Genomic DNA, 12,710 nt, shown 5'->3' with positions numbered 1-12,710 from the left:
CCCTCCCCCGCCTCCCCGCACGCGAGGCCGTGCCCGCGCTCCGGGTGCCCGGCGGCGGCTCCTCTCCCCCGGATCCCGCCCCCACCCCCTTACCCTCTGGGCGGGGACCCGGGCTGCGGGAGTCACGCGGCGGCTGGGACACTGCGCTGGCTCACCGCGGTTCTGAGTCAGGGGCCCCGGTTCCAGGCCCAGCTCCAGGATGACGAGCCCTGTAACTGTGGGCTCATCGGCAATTTCCCGGAGCCTCAGTTTACCAATCCGAACAATCTTTCGTGCATTCCATCAACACGAACGGCGGGCTGCGTATTCCCGGGCCGTGGGGGCACAGGGCTGAGGATGACCCTACCTGCCCTCCAAAGTTCTGGGTCCGGTGGGGAAAATAAAGCTGCACGCAGGTGGGCGCCCTGAGGAGGAAGCGGGTCTGGGAGACTTCCTGGAGGAGCTGAGGGCCAAAGTGGAGAGGCAAGGAGAGGTGGGAGGGAGAGCTCTCCGCAGCCAGGGCTGCAGGGCAAGGGTTTCTCGAGGGGAAGGCCAGAGCCGCCGGGTGCCAGAGCTCCAGGGCCGGCTAGAGAGAAGACCGTCCACAGAGAGTTCCAGCGAAGAGGCTGGAGGAGCCCGGCCATGGAAACCAGGGTTAGGAGCTGAATTTACAGGGAGGTGACGATCTAAGCCCAGGCGCTGCCACCAAACTTACGGGTCCTTGTGGCAGCTTCTGGAGGGAGGAGGGAGGGGCCGAGGGATGGAGACACCTGCCAGGTCAGGTGCCGAGGAGGTAAAGCAACAAGACCGGAATAGCCCGGATGGGATGTAGGAGAAAGAACAGGAGGAAGAGGAGGATACTCCGGCCTCTACTCGAAGGATGAAAGGTGGGCAGGGCCTGCGCCCAGGGAGGTCGGGGAGGGCAGGAGGGAAAAGGGCTGTGTGGGAGAAGAATCCAGCAGGCACTGGCTGTTGGGTCTGCGTTTCAGGGGAGAGGCCTGGGAAGACGGATGTCACACAGAGAGGACCAAAGACCAGGACCAGCGGGAGGTCCCCAGTCTGAGAGTACAGAGGATGACCAGGGGGTGTCGAGCCAAGGACCCAATTCAGGCCCCGGGCTGGATGCTTTGCAAACCTCTCTCCTGACTCAGAATCCCCGGGCCTTTGAAATGTTGGGAATGAGGCTGCCCAAAGTAGGGTTCTGAGGTCTGGGTTCCAATCAGACTACCACCACCAGCCAGCTTTGGTGCGGCTTTAGGCATGCCACAGCCCCTCGGAGATGGCTGGGGACCTCCCAGCCCTTGTGTTTATGATGCTGCGTAGGACTTCCACATACCCAAGTCTCGAAGCTACTTTTCAAGACTCAGGTGGGAGGCCGGGTAAGGCACCTTTTAAGCAACAGATAGCTTCATAAAAGGCTGAATTCGGGTGGATTTAGGGCTCATCCAAGGTCAACATGCCACTTTTGCAGTGGCGACTACTATTAGGCAAATCACCGCTTACTGAAGCTCAGTGGGACTCACCCATTAATCACCTGAGTGCAGAAACTCTTTAGGGAACAAAGAACAGGCCAGGAGGCGCTCAAGTGAGCACTTGGCGTGATTGCTGCTCCACAAGTCACCCTCGTAAGCCTGCCTTCCACCGGCTTCCCTCAGCCCGACTTCTAGCTGGAAACTACGCACCCTGTCTTTGGCCCCTCAGCCCCTTGTGCCCTTTTCCCCCAACCCCTTCATTCATTTCTGAATTTAGAACCCTCCCTCCCTTTGCTAACCTATGCAAGCACTGTCATCTCCACGTTCTCACTCCTCCCGCCCCCTCCGGCAGCGCCCCTTCTTGTGTTTACCTTGGCATTCTCCAGCCAGTGTGGCAGGCCGTGTGGCAGCGTCCACTGTGGCGTGGTCCTGGGCTGTGTCTGTGCCCCTGCTCATCATTAGTGGGCAGACGGCAGTGTCAGGTACGGTCAGGCTATTAACACTGTCTGGCTTGGTCTCCCCATTGGCAGGTTCTGGTGTTACCAGCACCACTGAACCCACGGCTGTTCTGAGTCTGCTTCTGTCCAAAGCAGAAGAGTCCAGAGCTGGGCCCGGCTCACTTGTATTTGCTGGCACCAAAGCCATGGCTGGGTCCGAGCCGGTTGTGCCCAACTTGAACGGATCTGGTATTGTCCAAGCCAAGGCTGTGCTGCTTGTGGTCGCATCTGGCCTGGCAGCATCTGCTGTTACCAGGAATTTGCCCAGCTCGGCTGGTTCTGTGGTTGCCAAATTCATGACCTTGCCCGGCTTGGTTGTCTCTGCTGTAGCCAAACTCATGTCTGTGCCAGACTTGTTGGTACGTGCAGTGGCCAAGTTCTTGGCTTTGCCTGACTTGGCTATACCTGCTGTAGACAGGTCCGCGGCTGAGCCCCGCTTGGTATCCAGAGCGGAGAACTCTATGCTTGTGCCCCGTGTGGATGTGTCTGGTGTGGCCAAACTGATGGCCAGGCTAGGTCCTCTGGTGGCCATTGCGGTTAAATGTCTGGCTATGTCTGGCCTTGCTGCGTGCACAGCTGACAAATTCATAACAGGGGTGGCCCTTTGGGGACATAGCCGCGGTCTGGGAATGCCCCTGGCCCGGGACTTGCCTCTTCCTGGGGAAGCTCTAGTATGCCCTTGCCCCGTGGGGCCTGGCCCAGGGAGACTCGATGAAGTTGGGGTTAGCCTAGACTGAAAAGGTAAGGTCAGATAGGAGCCCACCACAGGCTTCTCCACTGTGGGTATCCTGCTGGGGGAGCTCAGCCCTGGGTTCCCTGGGCCTTCAGAGTGGACCCTGCTCTCTGGCGTTAGGGGCAGAGGTGGTGAACTTGGAGCAGACAGTCTCCCTCCTCCGTGGGTGCCAGCCTCTCTGCCCAGGGCGGGCAACTCTTCCCAGTGAGACACTGGGGGGTCCAGGGGCCGCGTGTGGCTGTTCTGGCGGATCGTTAAGGAAATGGAGCTGAGCTTCCTGGGCACAAGGCTGTTGGCAGGTAGGGAGCTCAGTGGAGCCCCTGGGGTGGTTCCAGCGTCCTGTGGGGACATGCTCCGGGCCCTGGCTCTCAGGCCTGATCGACCAGAAGTCTGGACGTGGCTTTGAGGGAAGGCATCCAGACGAACAGTCTTCCTGAGGACAGGGATGAGGGGAGACACGCCTCCAGGGAACCGTGAGGGGTGAGTAGGGTGCCCCGGCATGTGGCTGCGGGAGAAGGAGGCTCCAGGGCCTGGGACTCCGTGCGGCTGCATCTCTGGAGGGGCAGGGGCAAAGTTGTGTTCCATCCAGGCTGTTCAGCTTTCCCTAGGGGACCACAGGAAAGAAACACTCCCCACAACAGAGGTCTCACCCTCCCCTTCCTGACCGCCGGCTGACACTGCTGGCCTGAAGGCACCTTGTTAGGGGGACTCTCATGAGTGTCTTCCTACCACTCCTACCTGCTACAGACTACACAGCCTCACCCACGTGGCCAGCCAGCTGCCCCACGCCGGGTGTGGGACCAGCCAGTGAGCCAGCTGTCCCTCCCTGAAAGCATGCAGCCTTGGGGTGTACCCCTGCCCTACCTGCAGACCTGAGTATGGCCCCCTCTCTGAGGACAACTCTATGCAGGTGACATACACATTCAGGAACCCTGGAGGAGGACTGTGGCTACTAACATCCTAGCTGCCTCTCTCTTCCAGGAGGAGTGGAAAGATTCTGGGTTCCCACAGACACTGGGTCAGAGGCTGGGGTTGACCAGTTGGCCTGAGAATGGGATCTGGATCTGGCTCCCACCCAAACCAAGAGAATGGGATCTGGATCTAGGGCTCCCACCCAAATCAAGAAAGAGTTCTGGGCTGACCCGGTGTGGAGAGGGAGTCAGAGACAGAGCTGGGAGGGGGTCTGGAGAGGAGGGGTTGGGAAGTGGAGAAGTAACGGGTATCCACAGAAGGACACCTGTCCCGGAAACAAGCCACAGCCGCTGGCCTTGGGGAGACTGCCATTCCCAGGGACTCCAGGCAGGGAAGTGGGTGGAGCTCTGCTGTGGTAAACATGGGGGTAAGCAAGAACCAGTCTCTGCGTCCACGGAGGAAGGCAGGGCCTGGCGCAGGACAATTCCAAAGCCAGAAAGTGCGGCTGCAGCTGCCTCCTGAAAATCAAACCCAGGGAGCCCAGGCCGGGCCTAGGAGTGGGGAGGAGACAAGGCTGCAGGTAAGCCGGGGTCCAGGCCAGAGCAAAGATGCTCAGTCCTGCAAGGTGACCCGGGCATGGGAACGGTCACTCAAGCAGCATGACAGAGGGATCAGAGGGGAGGAAGATTAAGACAAGGAGACTTAGGGACGCCAACCAAAGGCTCTGTGGGCTGCGGAGGTGGGCGGGGCAGGCTGGAGAAGGCTTTCAGGAGGTGGGAGTGAGGTGTGCAGGAGATGGCCCGGTAGGGGTGATCGGCCACTCCCTGAGGTGGGCTCCGGGGTCCCCAGATGGCCGGCTGGTGCCTCCCCAGGCTCCATAGAACGCATCCTCTGGGACAGAGTTGTTTTCTTTGTTTTCAACACAGTGGGCTGGACATGCTGCTTGGGGCCAGGCCAGAGCTGCCCAGAGGGATTCCTTCTGACTATGAGGGGCTTCTGGGAGAGGGGAGTGATCTTAGAGCCAGCTCTCTAAGGTCTGAAGTAGGGACAGAGAAGGCAGAAGAGCAGGAGGGTCCCCACCAGGGCTCAGGTGATATCTTCAGGCCTTATCACCTGCCAGTGTTCAGGACTACTCAGCCTCCACCCACCCCCACCTGGCACGCCCCTGCCGCTCACACTGAACCCCACGCACCCGGCCCACGGCACTCACTGCACACCGAGCCGCAGACACCTGCCCTCCGCCCACGGCTGGACCAGACAGGCCTGCTGAGACCTGTTTGTCCTCACAGTCCTGGGCCCCCAGCCCCTCACTAAGCCCCGATGTCGCCCAGGTCCTGTTCCCACACACACACACACACACACACACACACACACGCACGCACGCACACACACGCACACACACCTACCTTGATCAGAAGACCAGGGCCGATAGCTCGTGCACCCAGAGGCTGGTCATGGTGACAGTCAGGGACCTCGTTCTCCTGCTGCCCTCCGGGACTCCCACTCAGCCTCCAGGCCACAGGGCTCAGGCCTGGAACCTGTCCCTCCAGCCACATCCCAGCAGCTGGGCCGGGCCCTGGGCGGGAGGAGCCGGCTCCTCTGGAGTGGGTGTCAGTGAATGGCTGCTCTGAGCCTCTGGAATCCTAAAGAGCCCAGGGAGCCTCACAACAGCCAGGCTGAGCTGCTCTGAACTCAGGGCCGAGGGGGTGGTGCCCGGCTGCCCCCGACCCCAGATGTACTCTATCCCACAGAGCAGCCCTGGGAAAGCGTCCCAGTAAAAACAGTGAGGCTCCAAAGATGCTGTCACTCTGGCTGTCCCCAGGCCAGCCTCACTCCTGCTTTCCCTCTGAGCGACCCCTCGTGCCCTGTTGGGCTCTGTGACCCTCAGTCCGTCATGTCTATATCCTCATGCAAGCTGGAATTCCTGGAGCTTGGCCGCCTCACACAGCCATCTCCTGAGCCCCAGTTCATGCCAGCTGAACCCTATGCTACACTCAGAGGTGACCCAGCCCTGTGCCTGGTCTCGAGGAGCCCCACAAAGCCACCCAGCCTGGCTCTGGCAACGTGGATTCTCAGCCAACCTCGGCCCTCAGCCTGGGTCAGGTGCCCTTTTCTATATTGCTGCAGTCCTGGGTTGCCTCAGTCATAGCAGTGGTAACAGTAATGGTGATGGTCTGGACATGGTGGCACATACCTACAATCCCAGCACTCTGGGAAGCTGAGACAGGAGGATCACAAGTTTCAAGCCTACCCTAGGCAATTTAGCAAGACCCTGTCTCAAAATAAAAAATAAAGGATAACCTGGGGAATGTAACTAGTGCACAAGCCCTGGGTTCAATTTTTTAAGAATGATGATGATGGTGATGACAAAAGCCTGCATGTACTGGGCATTTGCTGTGTGCCAGGCACTGTGCCAGACAGGGGAGCTCATAGCTGCTCAGGAAGAGGAGAGTGTACACAGATCCTCCCAGTAACTGTCACAGGGCAGTGACACAGACATCATCGGGGCACCCACCTTCTCTAGGAGCTAAGCTAAGCATTCTCCTGGCATCTCCGTTAGTCTTTGCCTTGTCATCTGCTTTCTGCCGACTAGAACACAGCGCCCCCCCCCCCCAGTACCGCGGAGTCTGGTCCTCTCCTCGAGCGTGAGATAGAACTTCCTGTGATAATGGAAATGTTCTACGCCGGCGCCGCGCCATACAACAGGCCACTGGCCACAGATGGCTACTGAGCACTCAGAGTATGGTGCCAGTGACCCAAGAGCTGAGCTCTTTCATTTTATTGCATTTTAATCTCTGGCCATCAGATCAGATTGCATAGTTTTGTTTTGTTTTGTTTTTTCTTGTCTTTTTTTGATACAGGGTCTCGCTATGCAGTTCAGGCTGAACTTGAGCTCACTTTGTAGCCCAGGCTGGCCTTGAACTCACAAAGATCCTCCTGCTTCAGCCTCCCAAGTGCTGGGATTACAGGCATATGCCACCACGCCCAGCTCGCATCTTTCTGAAGGGCCTGGATTTTATTCCTTTCTGGCAAGAATCAGCCTCGGTGAGTTTCTGTAGAATAAATGAATGAATGAACGAAATGATTGAGTGCTGAGTATGTGGGCCTCGGATCCTCCTCGCTTATCTTATTCTGTGGCTGGATTCTGGTTACTAGGGCAAACTGCTGCAAGTGTGGGTTCTCCCTGCCCTTTCTCTGAGGCTGGGAGGAAGCACAGAGGTGGCTGCAGGAGGAGACAGACCAGTTCTGCTGAGGCAGATTAGGGCTGGGGACTCAGCTGGGCTCACCTCTCCCAGGTGAGCACACCTCGGAGTCGGGGAACCTGGGTCCTCTGCCCACGTTGGCCAGCGACTTCCTGTGTGACTCCTGTCAGATCTCTTGCCCTCCTGAGCCGCAGTTGCCTGGGAGAAAGGGGCCCTGAGAATTGAGCCCAGAGTCTTTACACTGAGCTGCCTCCCCAGCCCTTTTTTTACTTTTTAGTCTTAATTTTTTTTTTTTTTTTGGTACCGGGAATCAAACTCAGGACCTTGCGATTGCCAGGCAGGCACTTGTGCCACTCAGCTATATCCCCAGCCCCCTTTTTAATTTTTTATTTTGAGGGAAAGTCTTGCCAAATTGCCCTGGCTGAGCTGGACCTTGTGATCCTCCCGCCTCAGCCTCCCAGAGTGCTGGGATTATAGGCGTATGCCGCCACACCTGGCTCTCAGCTGCCTTTGTAAGTAGGGATGCTCATGTGGTTTCTTCTAGCTCAAGGATCTAGAACTCTGTCCTTGCTGCTTTAAGGATAAGGATACCATTCTTTCATCTGAGTTCTTCCTATGAATTTTCCTAACCTGTTCTCTCCTGGTATTGAGTGTCAGCTGCCCTCTGGTGGCCAAAAGTGAAAATGATGACCTTCCGTCTATAGGCGTCCTTCCCAGCAAAGACTGACTCAAGCCTGGAAGTGGCCTCAGAGAACAGAGACTTCCAACGTCCTAAGGTGAGTCCCCCACACAAGGACAGGCCCCAGGGTCTCTCCACCCTGGGTTTGTTTAGAGCTGCATGATTTTGAACAAGGCACTTGTTCTCTGAGCTCGTTTCCTTCCTGTAAGGTGAGGATGGGATCAGGTGGGATGTGTCAAGCTAGGCTGCTTAAGCTAAGCTAGTGACAGCTCACCCCGGAGTCACGGGGCTTTCAACCCCCAAGGCCAGGCGCTCACTCCTGCCTCCTGTCCACTCTACTTTGGTCAGCCAGGACTCTGCTTCATGTCACCTTCAGCCCAGGCCCCAGGCTGGTGGAGGGGCTGTCGTGAGCGTGCAATGAGCTCGATCCACGAGAGCTCTGGAACTGTTTCCTCTGGGGCTGGAGTGTGACTCGGTGGCAGAGCACGCGCTTAGTATGTGTGACACCTGGGGTCAGTCTAGGAAAAGAAAACCTGTTGCCCTGGAGTTCTGATTCCCTTGTGTATTTGCCATCCACACAGTTCCAGCTCTTCAGAGCCACATGGGGAGATGGACTCACCACGGTTCACACAGTGTGGCGGTGGCTGTACATCTATGTTTCCAGCCCCAAATTCAGAAGCTCTTCCACCCGGAGTCCTCTGGAAGGATTGTTGACTGAGATTGTGAGGGTCTTTTAGTTTTTTTGTTTTGTTTGCGTGTTGTTGAGATGGGGTCTTGCTATGTAGTTAAGGCTGGCCTTGAACTCACTATGGAGCCCAGGCTGGCTTTGAACTTATGGCGACCCTCCTGCCTCAGCCTCCCGAGTGCTGGGTTTACAGGTGTGCACCACCAGGCCCCTTTTGTGAAGGTTTTCTGAGGAAGTCCGCAGCCTCTGCCTTCTCCCAAAGCTGGGCTCGCTCCTCCCGGATCCTTTCCCGCTCAGCCAGAGTGGAGAGCCACGGGGGCAGAACAATGAGAAGCCTATGCCGCCCTCCCGCCAGAGTCCGAACATTGCAGCCACTCCCACGCGGGGACCCTGCGCATTCCCCCTTCTGTCCCTCGCTCCCGGCCAAGCCCAGACACACCCGCCCCTCCCTCCCTGAAGGCTCCCAGGTGGTGGGAAAGAAAAGCTCCAGGACCCTGCAAACCCTCCTGAAGCCTTTAAAACACTAGCACAGTGTGCTTCACCCACGCCACTCCCTGCTCTCAGGAATGAGCTGGCCGTAGCCTGCGACTCTGCAATGGCAGATGTCTCTTCCCCTTACAGGGAAGAAGACTCTTAGTCAACCTTCCAAACCCAGCTTAGGGGCTGGGGATTTAGCTCAGTGGCACAGTGCCTGCCTGGCAAGTGCGAGGTTGTGAGTTCCATTCCCGGTAACGGAAAAAAAAAAAAAGAAGAAACCCAGCTTAGGATATAGCTCAGCAGTAGAGTGCCTGGCAAGCACAAGAGGCTGGCTCCCCTGCCTGGAGTCCTCACCTTCAGAAAGCCTTCTTTGACAGCCTGCTTCCTTAGGAGCCAGGCATTCTTTTGGATAGGGTGGTGGGTTGGTTGGTTTTTTGAGACAGAATCTCATTAAGTCACTAAGTTCCCAGGCTGGGCTCCAGCAGGCAACCCTCCTGCTTCAGCCTTCCAGAGTGCTGGCATTACAGACGTACACCATGGCACCGGGCCAGGAGTCAGGTGTCCAGCTGTTTCCAGTTTCTGCACAGAGTTCACTTACAGCGTACTCGCCTGCTTCCGGCTTGCGAGCTCTTTGGATTCAGGGGCTGCATCTCTATCTTTGTATCCTTGGTGCCAGGCCTAGTGCGGGGGTGGGGGCAGGGAGCGGGTACCCTACTCACCTCTGTAGGGTTCGAGAGGGCGGCTACAAGACGCTCAGCATTTATTCAGCATCTTCTTCCCCACCGTCTCCTTTGACAGTGGCCACCACCAGTGAGGCTGGCAGAGCAGGAGGAAAATGAAAATAAACCTGAGGTGAGCTCAGTGCAATGCCCGGCACTGGGCCCGGGTCATCTGTGATCTCAGAGCCTGGCACACAGAAGCACAAGGCTGGGCAGCTTAAACGGGCAGCATCCTAGGACTCGCTCTTGTCGGGTTTTGACTTCAAACTGCTCCTGGTGCAGCCCTGCTACACAGCCCAGCAGGTGCCCAGGCCCTGCCTCTGTGGGTGAGGGGAGTTAGCTGTAGAGCCCTTAATGTCCCATCTGAGAGATTTCTTTTTCATATTTTGGAGGGTTTGTCGAGATAGTCTCACTGTGTAGTTCAAGCTGGCCTTGAACAGCACAGGCAGGCCTCAAACTCACAGCGATCCTCCTGCCTCAGCCTGGCCTTACAGGCATGCGCCCCCATACACAGCCTCTTTTTCATACTAAAAAGCAGAAAATTTGTCTTTCACAGAGTCCACCTCTCCCTTTCATCACATGAACGAACAAAATGACCTCTCCGGCTTTCCTCTTGCCCTCTGGCGGTCAGGAAGCTCAGAGGGAACAGCCGCATTACAGGCGCCAGAGTTAGAATAAGGTGCTTCTCCATTCACGATGCGGTTGTACCACCACGGAGCTGAAAAATGGTTAAGCTGAACCATGGTAAGTGGGGGAGTTTATATCTCCTTGTAGCGTTCGTGGGAGCGACTCCTCCAGCTGAAACCTCCTTGGGTCCCCTGTGGGAAGAGCAGGTGTGAGTACACTTCTCCCAGGGAGAAGACGGGCGGGACCCAGACGTCAGTGCAGAAGTTTGGGGAACCCTGTGCCTGGGGAACCCTGTGGGGCTTGGCCGCTTCAAGGCCACTTCACAGTCAACACTCTCCCGCCACCGTGCGAAGTTCGTAGCTGTGGACACGCTCACATTTCACACTGAGCGTGGCTAGAATTTCTATTTTTAAAGAGCAGTCAGAAAAGGGGGTGTTAACGTGCGATCTCCTGACCTTCGAATGTCGGCAGTCAATTTGTGTTTTTGCAGAGCAAGATGTGAGACAAACCAAACTCGGCTTCACCCGCAAGGGCCTGCTGGATGTGGCGGGGCTGGGAGAGGACATTCCTCATCGGGAAACTGCCTCCTGGAACCTACTGCACTCGCGCTGCCTTTTAATGAGATGAGCAAGCCCAGGCCATGTTGGCCGTCCAGGTCCGCCCTGGCCCGAGCCGGCCCGTACAGAGGACCCTGCCCCAGCCTGGCGTGATTGGTTTGAAATGGGCATTTGACCTAGGAAGAGCAACGGATCCGTGCCCTGAGCTATCTACACCTGAGCCAGAGCCACAGACAAGTGGCCCTGTTGTCCATAATGGTCAGTGAGGATGGAATTGGAGAGGGAGAAAGAGAGGGAGACAGACAGACAGACAGACTCGAATAACATCCTCAGGCCCCGGTGTCCAGATCTGAAGGGTCTTGGGGGGTAGTGAGGGGCGATGATTCCGGCCAGGTGGCCCCCTGGTGTGGGGAGAGGGGTGGGGGCTCTCCCGAGCAGCAGGACAGCTCTCCCGGGTGCCAGGCTAGGGAGGGAGGGTGGGGCATAGGGCGAAGCAAGCAAGGTGCCCAGGGACAAATTGAAGGAGACACCCAGTGTGACCTTGAGGTGCCTGTGTGGCCTCACCCTCGTGCAGCTCTGCAAAACAGCCGTGCAGCCTCCGGCCCCGGGAGAAACAGCGGCCTAATCCCTCCTCCTCCCAGGATACGGAACAGGAGCCCTCACCCAGGGTCGGGAGATCTGGTCCAAATCTCAGCCCAGTGTCCTGTGGCCGCAGGCAAATCCCTACTCAAATAAATTGGTCTTCATATTCTCCCACTTTAAAGATGTTGGGGGTTTGTTTTGGGGTGTTTTGTTTTTGTTTTTTTCAGTGCTGAAGATTAAACCCAGAATCTTCTCACTGAGCTACATCCCCAGCCCTTCTTTTTTTTTTCTTTTTGGTTGTTGTTATTGTTTTAAATTGGGAGAGGGGGAGTACCAGGGATCGAACTTAGGACTTCACCTTGCCAGGCAGGCACTGCACCACTGAGCTATATCCCCAGCCTCCCATTTTTATTTTGAGATGGGGTCTCACTGAGTTGCTAAATTGCCCCGGCTACGCTCAAACTTGCCATCCTCCTACCTCACCATCCCAGAGTGCTGGGATGAGAGGCGTGCACCATCACGCCTAACTTCAGAGGTGAGCTTTTCAATTGTATACATGGCCGCCCAGTAAAGGTTACATATTTCCCAGCCTCTCTTGCAGCTAGGGAGTCCTGTGACTAAGTATTGACCAAATGGCCACTAAACCAACTCTGCACAATCTTTGTGGACTGTGCCATCCACAAAGATAAAAATTCTGTTTGGTTCTAAAGCATGTTAGTGCATTGTGCATGTTGGTGCCTGAATCTATATCCTAACTAACACTCTACCCCAGGGCTTCCACGTAACACTAGTTTGTCCTGATGTGAGGAGGAGCGATGATGCCAGTCTCTAGTCCTCTAGAGACCCTGGATGCTAGGCGTCCTACAGTGCTCTGGACAGCACCCTGCAACCAAGAGTGAGCTGGCCCAGTGTGTCAGTGTGCTGCTGTCAAGAAACCCTGCTCAAAAAAAAAAAAAAAGAAACCCTGCTCAACCTTCCCTGAGATTTGGTGACCCACCCCTAACGTGGGGACTGTAGAGCTATCATAGTTTTCACAAGGACCCAGTGAGGTGATAGACACAATCCTACTTGCAAGAACAGAGACAGGGCCAGGCGTGGTGGCCCAGACCTATAATCCCACCTCAGGAGGATGAGGCAGGAGGGTCACCATCAGTTTGAAGTCAGCCTGCCCTACCTAGTGAGTTCAGTGTCAGCCTGGAACACATAGCAAGACCCTATCTCAGAAAAAGTAATTAATTATAAAAAAAAATGGAGACAGTCCTGCAAAGATGGTCAGGAAGTCTTTATTATTGCAAATAAAGGAAGACGGAAGCCCCAGGGGAGGAGTGCAGTGGGTTACCACTCTGTCAAAGCAGGCCTTGAAGGCTACACACAGCAGGAGGCTTCCAGGGTGGGCTTGGGGGTTTGGGGGTAAAGCTCTGGCTCAGAGGGACTGGGATTCGCCCTGAAAGTGCAGCATAGGGTGGGGGTTGGGGCAGGCAGGGGCTCCAGCCCACCACCTCAGCCTAGGGGGAGCAGAAGGGGCAGGAAAGGCCAGCAGAACGGTCCTCACACCCCTGTCCCCGACTCACACAAGCACGCACACCCC

The 12,710-nt window shown here is 56.6% G+C and overlaps 1 long non-coding RNA gene across 1 annotated transcript; it reads left to right on the top strand.

Annotated features, from left to right (window-relative positions):
• Positions 1-7,502: 7,502 nt before the first annotated feature.
• LOC106147932 lies at positions 7,503-10,715 on the top strand. The gene is made up of 3 exons (XR_001232968.1): positions 7,503-7,572; positions 9,913-10,100; positions 10,474-10,715. It is a non-coding gene; the product is annotated as an uncharacterized LOC106147932 (long non-coding RNA).
• Positions 10,716-12,710: the final 1,995 nt, after the last annotated feature.

This window comes from Chinchilla lanigera, unplaced genomic scaffold (assembly GCF_000276665.1).
Source record: "Chinchilla lanigera isolate Chin_1 unplaced genomic scaffold, ChiLan1.0 scaffold00012, whole genome shotgun sequence".
Classification (NCBI taxonomy): domain Eukaryota; kingdom Metazoa; phylum Chordata; class Mammalia; order Rodentia; family Chinchillidae; genus Chinchilla; species Chinchilla lanigera.
The sequence above is the reverse complement of the archived record's forward strand: the minus strand, read 5'-3'. Positions and strand labels throughout refer to the sequence as shown.